At 34.5% G+C, this 12733-nt stretch overlaps 1 protein-coding gene across 2 annotated transcripts in view; it reads right to left on the bottom strand.

Annotated features, from left to right (window-relative positions):
* Nucleotides 1–12733, bottom strand: part of LOC105218454 (type-2 histone deacetylase 1) — a 103493-nt gene that overhangs the window by 43078 nt on the left and 47682 nt on the right. The window lies entirely within an intron of this gene.

The raw sequence follows: 12733 nt of genomic DNA, 5'->3' as shown, positions 1-12733 counted from the left end.
ATTTGACAGTGATTGAACCACGATTAACCCATTATATCCCAACCATAGCTTCTTAAATTAATTTATAAGGCATTTATAAAAATGATGTAATTAACTCCCTCTTAAAAAATAATAGCTCAAAAATGGAAAGAAGTGTCCATTTGGACCTGTATCCAAGCGAGTACAATGATAATAAGGAGTCTCTATGTAAAGTAGCAGTTTTATAAAAAAATGTAATTGATTCTTTGTTGACCATTAGAATGCTAATTTTTTAAATAACATCGCTCTACGCAAAATGATATGGTACGTAGATCACATATCCACCGAATTTTTTGGTGATCCTCCCTGCACCTGAGGTGGTTCAGGATTCGTTTTGATGACAAAAGAGGCGACCACCATTTCTTCCCCGAAACTTTATACGGTACGCATGCAAAGCTTGGTCGTGGAGGTCAATTCCATTCATTCCCTAGTTGTATTCCGCGATTAACTTGGCTGATGGACGTAATGTGTATGCATATTCTCATTGTACCCATGCGAGTACAGTAAAAATCAAGCTTTCCGAAAAACACTTTTCCACAATTTTTGTCTTATGTGTGTTATTTAGATGAATTTTAAATGTTTTAATACCAAACTTTCTCAATAATACCTACAGTACTACCTTTCCGAGAGTTAAATGCTAACTGACATCGGACATATTCATTCATGCCATCTTGCTGTAAGATCATGCCCGCGTCTGCTCCTGACAGCGTTTCAAAGAAGCATTTTTTTCTGTACCCAAGCGAATGGGTGAAAGAGAAAAATTATCTTCAAGGATTGAATATTATCCAGCCTCTTGTAATTATCTTCCAAGACTTTAATATCTTTTAAAATCCCTAGTTTTTTCAAAATAATTTTCGATGAAAATACGTTAATTTTGTTCTAAATATTTTCCGCAATTTCTTAATTTTCCAAAAATCGATATATTCATTTTAATAACTATAGAATTGTTGTTAGTGAGCCATAAATTTCGAATCACGATGTTTTAATTAATTGCATTTATATCTACACCGCATTTATACTGCATTGTTATTAATAAATTGAAACCACACACAACTCACGCTCATTACCGTTATACTTTAAAATTCACTTTATTTCCGGAAAAGAAAGGCTTTGTCTCTATTAGACATGAGCACGTGAAAATAATTATAGCTAAGAATAGTATCACATACAAAACTGACAAAAGCTGATGTCTGCTGACACATTTTGCAGTGGTAATAAATATTAAAACTTCACAAAAACAATACGGTTTACCGTTACAAATCGCAAATATTTAATAATATGTTGAAAGCGCGGGTGGTGTTACACCAAGACCTTGCTTTCTATGAATCGGAAAGAAAAGTAGTAATGTAATAGTCTTATGAAGGTAAAAATACAGGGTGCCGCAAATATATTTTGATGACTGGACAGAAATGTAACAATAAAAGTATATAACAACGTTAGATCTAGAACTGAGTCTTAATACGTAAACTATGGAAATGACAGTTTAAATGAGCGATCTCTCAAGATTCAAGATGGAAATTTGATATTGAACGGTTATTCAAAGTAAAGATCTATCGAGACAGATGGTTGAGATTGAAGTCGGACCCTATTGGAATTACTAAATTTTCTTTTTTTCAATACATCTTTTCTCCAGATCACATTTCTATATATTTTATTTTTTTATTTCTAAAAAGATCCCAAGAAACATAATCTATTTCCTCTTCGACAAAGCATCGTGAAGACCTGGGTTAAACACATAAGCTCAAACATTTTTTATCAGCCAATCTTTTGGAAACACCCTGTGCGAGTACTTAAAGAATACATATGCATAACCTCGAAAGTGGCACATATAATCGACTCAATCACATGTCACAGAGCGGCGAAATGCACAGCAAAGAAATAGTATAGCAAAACATGCAGCAAATCAAAGTGAAATAGTTTCACTTCCGAACGAGATTCTAAAACGAATTCAATAACTAAACCAAATATGTACTTAGTAAGCCCGACAATGTCGCAGCAAAAAAAGGAGAAGGCCGAAAAGCCAACCCAAACAACCTCTCAAGCATAAAAGGGAAACTCCAAAAGTGCCACACGTTGCAGACATAACTGCACTCAAGACATAGGAGCAACTACTCGTGGTGGCCCGCAAATATGTACGAGCACCGAAAAGGACGCAAACGTTAAGTAGCAAAAAAGTCTAAAAACAAAAAAAAGTTGAAAATGTAGAAAAGGTCAGTGAAAAAAACGTACGTTAAAAAGGTGCGCCTTACTCTAAAAGCTGGCGGCTTTTTTCGCTGGCCATGAACGCTTGGTCACTACGGTGGGGCAGGCATTTCTATTTTATTATATTTTATTTATGCGCCTCCTGTCGCTTTCCGTCATTTTTGCACGAAATCATTTTGTGGTTTGTTTTTCAATTATACAGTTATTTTTGTTATTGTTGCTGTTGGTGTTTTTGTGAGGTTTCTTTGCTTAAATGCTTGAAAAATTATTATGTAGCATGGTAGGCGGACATGTTATTCAAAGAAAGTCTAATAAATTTGATAGGTAATGAGCTGGGAGTGGTCTTTTTTTAAATGAAATTGAAGGTTGTTTTCCCCAAATTTAAGGTTAGGTTAGGTTAAATGAGACTTTTTGGGGTCAAATGTAGTTGATCTCTGGTTTTATATTAAGAACGTGGATAGATTGCTTTATGAAGCAGAGTTGGTTATATGTAATATAATACTCCTATATTAAGGACATAACCTCAATAACTTTATTTTGTTTAAGCTGGAGGTTGTGCCTCCCGTTGCAACCGTTATCTACTAACTCTGATCTGGGATTATCCGGAGTTTACGGATATATTTATAAGAATTAGGTGAATTTTCTGATGTAAAGTTTTGTTAATTGCTTGAAATGAAATTACTTATCAACTTAAAACTTCGTGATTTGTTGAAAGTAAGGAAGACTTTGATATATTCGCTTTCCAATACACTGAGTGTCTGTTTTGTCTGTTCATTTAGGGTGCTATGAAACATATTATTATTATTTAGTCACGCAGATCTATTTTAGAAATCAAATTTTAAACTATACGCTGTCCAGGCAACAGGAGATGCATTATGTCTGTTTTTAGAAGTTTTGATGGAGAGCTTCTCTTGATTGATAGAAGTATTTTGATCTAGCTATCTATCTGTGACCCAATACATTATCATACTCAACTCAACTCACTGGTGCTATACAACAGTTGTTAGACCAATTCTGCTCTAGAGGGGTCTCGATACTCTAGAGTTAACGTCTACGTAGATAGCTAAGCGGCAATTAAGGGAATAACTTCTTTTCGAATATCGGTAGAGTGTTGCCAGAAATATGCTGCTACATAAGTCTGTACGTAGACAATGCATGACGAAGAGAATCAAAACGCGATGGAAGAATATATCGGTTTGCAAAACCGCATAGGTCATGTGCAAAGCGATGGATCAGAAATATACAATTTTCCTACTAGCACTGTGTAGAAAGGACTGTAGGGCCATGGTTAGCATACTTACTGGTCTAGTAGCATAGTAGCAGCTCATGCCTATAAGATGGGGTTTTCAGATCGGGGGGAATGCAGGAAATGTGTAGAGTAGGGCTCCAAGGAGACAGTAGAGCATCAAGCGCTGGCATCCTAACAGATGACTACTACTCAGGGAATACGTGATGGAACTCCATCTGGTATAGGTAAGGACCATAACTGGTCCATGCGGGGCCTGTTGGCCCATCAGACTAACATAACCTAACATAAATCCAAGTGTTAGAAAATACATTTTTACTAGGCAATTAAATAATAAATTTCATTTTGAGAGCTGTCTACATATAAAGAAACACCGAATCTATATCTGTTTTATATATTACCTGACCACCTTTTCCTTAATAATTATGGTAATTAAATGTCAAGTAAGTGTTATTTATTGCTGAATTCCACGCTGTAGACATTTGAAAATTATTTAATGCGTCGCCTCGCTTATCAGTGCAAGTCTTTCGACCATTAACATTACTACGCAATACGAAAAGGTAAATATTACTGCGCAATTAAGGATAGCAGTGAAAGTTCTCCAAGCAACATAACGGCATTTACATGTAAAAATTCCAATTAGACATGATTTATGTTGGCTTAATGAATTTTTAATGAACACAGCCAAGCGACTGACTACACAACTGAGGCCTATATGCTGAGTTGACTTCTTAGACCAAGCTAATTTAGTTACAACCGTTAGTATCTACTCGTACAACTAACTGTTGCCCTCATTAGTTCTATGTACTAGTTATGCATTTCGGTATTTCATTGTTATTGACAATTCATTTGGTCATAAGCGTAATAAAAGCCTGTAATAGATGGAATTATATAATTATTAATTTCAACAAAACATTATTATGGCAACTTAATTGAAAGTACAAAGGAAGTAATATACATATATAAAGAGAGAGTGAGGGTGAGTGGGGTATGGTTGAATAAACACCGCATAACTGTAATTGTTTAGCATAATAAGTGCACTTAAGGTGACCTATAAATTAACTCAGATATTTATGTCTGTATATATGTTCGAGTAAATACACATGAGTACCGTCTAAGAGGTGGTGGCAAAGGTAAGAAGCAGCAGCTGAGTACTCAACAACTTAGCAAGGCACTTTGAAATTAATGAATGAATGAGTAGTTGAATGAGCACATGAATTGCTAAATAAATGATTTGTTGAACGCACGATATACACTTATACAAGTATATTCATATATATGTATATATACCTCAACAATACTGCTAATAAAACCACATCGGGAGTTAGCTGCACATTAATGTTTAAGGAAACTGACCACAAAATCGAACTCAATAAACAGGGAGGTCCTACCTTCAGCAGTACTACAATACATATGTATGTAACAAAAAAGTCATTAATAAGCTGAATGCTGCTCGTTAGCATTCGACAAGCGACAAATAGTTTACCGGCAACCAGTTGGGGAGGTTTATATTGTCTGTCACCGCATTGGAATGGCATTTATACAGGAATTTGGGCATTTATTGAGCATTTCAAATATGTGGGACTACACATGAGTCAAACTAGAACCCACACGTGCTCATTTGAAATACATTTGTTGTGTGTGTATTCGCCTTTTTGGTCACCTGAGCACGTGCAAAACGGTTTTCTAGATACCAATTAGATACTTTTGAGGGCTTATAAGCTTTGTTGGGTTTTTTGAGTAACGGGTGTATAAAGTTTTGTTTGTTTTCGTACTTTTGGAAGGTGTTCCACAAGCTCTGTTATGTTTTGGGTGTAGTCTTAAGTGGCATAGAAGTTAAACTCTTACCCCTCCAGCTATTTTGTGTTCTAAGAATGATATTTTATGAAATCAAATACTTTATTGTGGTAGGTAGATTTTCATTTAACGTGTTTAGTTTGGCTTTGGTGTTTCACAAGTTCAGTTATAAAAAAGTGAAATAATAGAAAACCATATATGCTAAAGAAACTAATGAGAAATTCGTATAGATATAGATTGGAGGTTTTTTAATTCACTTCAAACTTCATATTGCCTACAGAAGAGATAACAACAGAATTTTTCTATACAGCTCTTCTATGGAAATGGCTGAAAGAAGAAGTAATAGACAAATTTAATTAATTTCAACAGACTTCTAAAATCCCCGATTTATCACAACCCAGTTAGATAGAAGAAAAGCATAAATTGGATGCTATCAGTTCAGTTGGCTTTTCAGTTATTGTATAAAATGAAATGCGATTTCAATGTTTTATTCCAAGGGATCCTAAAATCTGTGTTCCTTTATTATATACATTTTACTAATGTTGTTTTAAAGTGTACCCTGGGCAGAAGTTTAACTGATGGTGAATGAGACGCTTCGAAGGATGTAATAAAGTGCACAATACGGAAATCTCTCGATGATTCCATAAATTAAAATTTATGATATGAATCCTAAATGGTCGTTTATATGAGGACTCAGCTGTCTGATGGCCACATATTACAGAGAGTCAAATATGATGAATATTTAGGAAAAGCGATACTTTCCGTGTTCTAATATGACTATTAAAATTCGCTGTTCAGAAATAGATCAGTATAAAATTATGGACCAATCGTCTAAAATTTGGTGCTTCAAAAATATAACCATTTATAGTTTTTGTCATTATATAATAACACATTACACCTTAGAATTTACGACTTCATCACTTTTATCTATCCAATTAAATAATATATCAAGCTTCCACGCCACTGTATAACAAGTTCAGCAAAACTTTAAACTACAGCGCTGGTGTTCCACAAGTTCAATAGTAATAGTTAACCTAACCTCTTCAAGCGTACTATGCTAGATTACCCAGTTAGCATATATGTACATAGTTACTAAATACCGTTTCACATATGCGTTGAGCCTAAAAGTATGCATGCCATAGTTATAAATACACACAATCAAACGCTGTACAAGAAAGTAATTGATGCCACTCGTTATATAGCCAATTGACGTACGAATATTGTATTGAGAGAAAGCGCTCTTTTTGCTACTATTTTATTTGCAAATTGCATTTGATTGACGCTCAATTACGCTGTCAAAGGGTATTGTGTGCTTACATGCATTATACATGTGTAGATATGTACATATGTATTACACAAACTGGAACACACGTGTCGACAAATTGTAAGGGAAATTATAGCGAAACTCTTCGCAGAGGACACTGCTGCTTTGCTCTTCATCACACTCACTCACTTTACTTTTTTTATGTTATTGTTTGTGTGTAAGGGTATGTGTCTGGCTATTATCATCACTTTTAGCCGTCATTGTTGGCCGAACAAAGGCAGCTGTAGCGGCCGATTTCGCTTGGATAAGCCAACTTTTCGATTAAATCAATTTTCGTGCTTTCAAAGGCAAGCAAAAACGAGAAAAAACTAACAACAATGCCCAGCGCGAAATGTAATAAAATATACGCCCAACATGTTCAATAGAGTTGCCTTCCGTATAACGGGTTTTTCGCTCTTCTGCTCTTCCTCTTCGCTTTGTTTCCACTTTGTTGCTGAATATAAACGAAGCGGCCGCCAGTATATTCGGTCGTCTGCTATTTTGCTACATTTTACTCGCTTATACACACAGTTGAGTGTGTTTTTTCTTTGCTTTTCGCTCTTCCAATATGTTGCTATTATTAAATACCACTATGGTCGATCACAGACTCGTCTGTAGTTGGCCATCAATACGCTTCAATGGCGCTCAACGCGCTACGCTTCAACGACATATTGGCTAACTAGTTACGTATTTATGTATATCAGTTGTATTTTTGTTCACATGTGTCAGCTATTGCATACTTTTAGGCTGGCACTGTAGTTGATAGTGCTTGAGTTAGTTATACCCAGTAGTAAATTGATTGGGATTGTTGGGTGAAATTTTAGAAAAAAACAAGAAAAAACGTTAACTTCGGCTGTACCGAAGCTAATATACCCTTCACAGGTGCATTTCTTTTAGTAACTATGTGTTTAAGAAAATCTAAAGACGTAAGAAAAAGTAAGTAAAAAACAAGCCCTTGATTCCGATCGTTCAGTTTGTATGGCAGCTATATGATATAGTGGTCCGATATCGGCAGTTCCGACAAATGAGCAACTTCTTGAAGATAAAATAACATCTGCAAAATTTCAAAACGATATCTTAAAAACTGAAGGACTTGTTTGTATATATACAGACAGACAGACGGACATGGCTAAATCGACTCAGTTTAACATACTGATCATTCTGGGTGTTACAAACTTCGTGGCAAACTTAATATACCCTCTTCAGGGTATAATTAAACGGAGTTATAACTTATAACATTCAAAAAAGCTTTCTAGTGATACAATAGAGTTCATATTACTGATTCCTAACTCAGCGCCATCTATATTTTTTTACATCAAAAATAATATACTATACTTAAAAAAACATGAGTCTCTGAATCATTTAAAGTCAGCAGTACACGCTTTATATCTCAGGGCTCTCAGGCATTGTACGAATATGTAACGGTATAATAAAGATTATTGGCATCTGGTAACGTATTTACAGAATCTGCAACAACAAAGAGTGAGTTCAGCATTTAAAGTGAACATGTGACACTATTCATTGTGACTCAACGGGAGCATAATTAGAGTCTTTATTTTCTTAAAGTTTTCGAATAAAGGTTTCCAATAACTTAGATGTAATCTAAGATAAGATTTTGATATTATATTTTCAATTTCACTGTTTTATTGAAATCAATCATTAATATCAATCGGACGGACGAATAAAAAAGCCTGATATCATGAACTATTCAGGTTATCAGTTTGATCTTATAATTTTGAAGATACTCAGAGTAGTCTCAAAGGCTTGACAGCTCAGCAGACTGGCAACTATGCTAATCTAATAGAACTCAAACTAATAGATGCTTACATCCATCTGTAAAATCTCTCCAGAAGTTGCTATAAGGTTCAGTATGAAGATACCAAGAATAAGAGTTAGCTTTCTGATATCAATTTACAAAGCCCTAGTTGTTGTTTTTCGATTCTAAAATTCATCACCGTACAAATATAGTTCCAATGTGTGTCTGGGGGTAACTAATCCGATAAGTGACTCTGAAAGTTGTTTTCCTTGGAGCGGTGAAGGCATTGTCGATCAAGAAGAAAAATAAATTAATAAAAAGTGTTGAAAGGCTTGGGTTCCTCTACCAGATTTTTCATATGGTAACAAACCAGCCTCAAAGTGAACCAAGATGAGATAGTTTGTGTATGAATGTATGAATGTGAGTAAAACATCATTCCAGGTTCATTTTGTGATATATTTTTATGAACCATAAAGATCCGGTACTCTAATAAGTGTTTATTTTACTTAAATAAGTGTCGCAGTGAGATTAGTAACTTCATTGATCCTCGAGAAGTGAGCTCAACTCAGAGATCATTACTTCGACAACTGAATTATTGAACCTCTAGACTACTTTAGTTAAATTTGTATCAAAAACTGAAGTGAGTGTTAGCCTATCTGAAAATTTTAAACCTTTTCATCCCAAATATCCAAAAGATTATCTTGTTGCACCCTGTATTTCTGTGCCTTTAAATATTTTTGTAAGTATATATTTTTTCAAAATTAATAGCATGAGCCAGCGTATTTTGTGTTACGAAGCCATTAAATAAAATTTAATATTTTTCGTACCTCTCTACTTTTGCCATGTCACGATAAACGCCTGGCGTACAAACAGACACCGTAAGGATATATAAACACACACAAGCTCTTACGTATGTGTGTATTTGTTAATGGATAAACATGATACTCGTGTTAACAATGATGGAGAACAAACAACAGCAGCAACAACAACAACACAACTGTAAGCAAGAACTAACGTAATAAATATACAGTTATGTGCATATTTTTATGAATATGCAAACTATGTGAGGATGTATGTACACATTTTTGTATGAGTGTCTGTCAGCTGACACAAATTTTTGCTGGCTTTAGCTGTCATAAATTCATATGTTACCATAAAGCATACATTACTTCGCTTCTGCATGTGGTTGTGTGAGTGTTTGTGTTCCTGAGTAAAAAACCGTAATGTAAGCAGTTAAATGTGTATTCTAACGGTGCATAAATAAGTACATATGCATTTTGTCGCTGTTTATTTATTTTGATTCGTAACTTCATGTATAAATTTGCACTGCAGAGTGAGTGTGTTGTTGGTCGTTGTTGATGGATATGTGTTGATGCCACTGTCACATTTTAATCAAATTTCAACTGTTTGCTGTATTCATATGCGAAAATGTATGTACTTAACATAATTGTTTTTTAGTATTTTAATTTTATCAGTGCGGAAAGTGCTTGTACTTTATTTACTATGAGTAAATATTTACCAGTTAGAAAGGAATTAAGATCGGGCTATGGGCAGATCGCTCGAAACATTGGGTATGGTTCATCTTAAATCATTCCTTAACCACCCTAGATCAGTGCTTCGGGTCGCTATTCTGCTGAAAAATTCAAGCTAAATCCAATTTGCACAAGTGGACATACCCCGTATGAGAGGAAGTATCCCCATTCCATAACTGATAACTCACCATTTTTCACAGATTTTGTTTGTGTATCGTGGGTTTAATTCTTGTTATTCTTGTCGCGTGATATAGGGCCTACCATCATTCACGAAGTCATTGAACATGAATTTATCGATCCATGCCACTAGATCTAATAATTTGAAGTCCTATTACTGGTATATCCTTTCAAACGATATCTTTCGCTCGATGTTCTTCTTCAATACGTTTGATCTGGGTCGAGCAATTCACTCCCTTGGGAAATTTTTACATATATGGCAAATAATGTGTTTTAACACACTTACACAATATCTTTGCTCCATTTGAGCTCTAATTTCACTTGAAATCATAAAAGGATCCACCTTGCTCATTCGTGGTAATTACCTATCCTCGCAAGGTAGTATCTTTTTCGGTTTTTTACAAAGCTCATTTTCAAAAATTTTATGTTTCCTAAAATATGGTAAAGGATACTGGACCCTGCCTCCAAAATAGTCAAATATTTCCTTACTTTCACAATGTTTTTGAATTTTTGGAAGCTCCCATGTGATCTTTCCTTTACAAGGATCAGAGCTCTTATTTTTGCCCATTGTCAAATAAAGCGTTTACAAAATGTTTTTAAATTAACTTTACACTTCTCAATAATTTTTTTTTTCGCTCAGATCATGATTTCCACGCTTTCGTTATAGTGGCCTAATTATGTGAGCACACGTGATTAGACCAATTGCCAAAAAATTTATTTTTTTTCGAAAACCACATTACTAATTTTTCTGAAAATGCTCTTTGTAATTTCGACACTTATAACCGATATATTTTTCATGCCATTATAAAAATGCAAAACTTCTTCGATAACTTTTATTTCAGAAACGCAATTTTGAAACTCAGTGACAGTGGTGTGTAGTGTATAACCTAAAAGTCAAGAAATAGTTTTAATAATATTTCCCAAAAATGCTATTTCACATATTTTAGAATGATTTATTTAAAATTATTTTCAAATCAATCGTCGGGTGGCAACTATTAATATTAAAATATTTAAAAAAGGTTGCTGATGCATAGTTTTTGAGAAAATCAAATTTTTTAGTATAAACATTTTTTAGAAGTCCTAACCAAGGCTCACCTAAAGACTCCTATAAGCAACTATAGGTCTTATATATTCTTCATTGGAGAAATGTCTGCAATGAATTCAATTTCATTTTTAATAAAGTATATATCATACTTTAGTTAGATTTTGCACATTTCGTATATAGAATAATAATTGCGATGTTCGATTCGTCACTTCTACTCGCTAAATTTTAGAACATGTTCCGTTTTGGAAGCCGACTTATGACTGCTTTGTCTGAGAATTCCTGGATCAAACTAATTTCTTGTCAGTTCCCAAAAACTAAAAATAAATATTTTCGACCTTCGAAAGTGAATATAAATTAAATTCTCAGAGAAGGGTTAAGTTTTTTTAAGGATACTAAGTAAACATCCAGGACCTAATGTAATGAATTAGGCAACTGATATGAGTGAAATTTATTTATAACTTCGACTAATCTCTGAGTAAAGAAGTCACTATTTGCATTACAAACTACATTACGAACTTTAGCAGTTCTGTCCATTTATTCAAAACTTTTTATACTCTCGCAACAAAAGTTGCTAAAGAGAGTATTATAGTTTTGTCCACATAACGGTTGTTTGTAAGTCCTAAAACTAAACGAGTTAGATATAAGGTTATATATACGGAAGTGATCAGGGTGACGAGTAAAGTTCAAATCTGGATGTCTGTCTGTCCGTCCGTCCGTCTGTCCGTCTGTCCGTCCGTGCAAGCTGTAACTTGAGTAAAAATTGAGATATCTTAATGAAACTTGGAACACATGTTCCCTGGCACCATAAAGCATAGATGTTATGCTGCTATCAGAAACTCATTTAACAAATAAGAACAATTTCTTAATACCGGGATATAGACTTCATGCTACAAATCATCCAGATGGAAAGGCGCACGGTGGAACAGCAGTATTGGTTAGAAATCGGTTAAGCCACCACGCTTTAGAACCGCATGCTACAGCCCAGTTACAAGCTACAACAATATCTTTGAAAAATCGGGGTGCTGACCTTAATCTAACTGCTATATATTGTCCACCTCGCTTTAAAATTACAGATTGCGAATTTAAAGACTTTTTTGGAACGCTAGGTCCAAGATTTCTAGCAGGTGGAGATTACAATGCAAAACACATGTACTGGGGCTCACGTCTTATTAATCCGAAAGGACGGCAGCTGTACTACACTATTATAAATAAGCACAATAACCTTGACATAATATCTCCTGGTAAGCCGACATACTGGCCCAGTGATAGAAACAAAATACCAGACTTAATAGATTTTGCTGTAGTCAAAAACATAGATAGATCGCTAATAACAGTAGATACATGTACTGACTTATCTTCTGATCATTCTCCTGTACTAATAAAGTTATGCGAACAGCCCATGATAGTTGAGCCGAAAGTTTCTCTAACAACTCATAAAACAAACTGGTTGAAATATAGAAAATATATCAGTAGCCACATTAACATAGATTTAAAAATAAATACAGGAAGAGATATTGATAACAGTATAGAAGAATTTAATGATGTAGTAACTAATGCAGCTGTCTTGGCAACACCAAAAAGAAAAATTAAGGTTTTTAGAAACATGACTAATAATGAAATAGAAAAGCTTGTGAACGAAAAAAAGCGAGCTAGACGC

The sequence above is a fragment of the Zeugodacus cucurbitae genome, chromosome 6, assembly GCF_028554725.1.
Source record: "Zeugodacus cucurbitae isolate PBARC_wt_2022May chromosome 6, idZeuCucr1.2, whole genome shotgun sequence".
Taxonomy (NCBI): domain Eukaryota; kingdom Metazoa; phylum Arthropoda; class Insecta; order Diptera; family Tephritidae; genus Zeugodacus; species Zeugodacus cucurbitae.
Note: the sequence above shows the minus strand (reverse complement) of the source record. Positions and strands in the feature narration are given on the sequence as shown.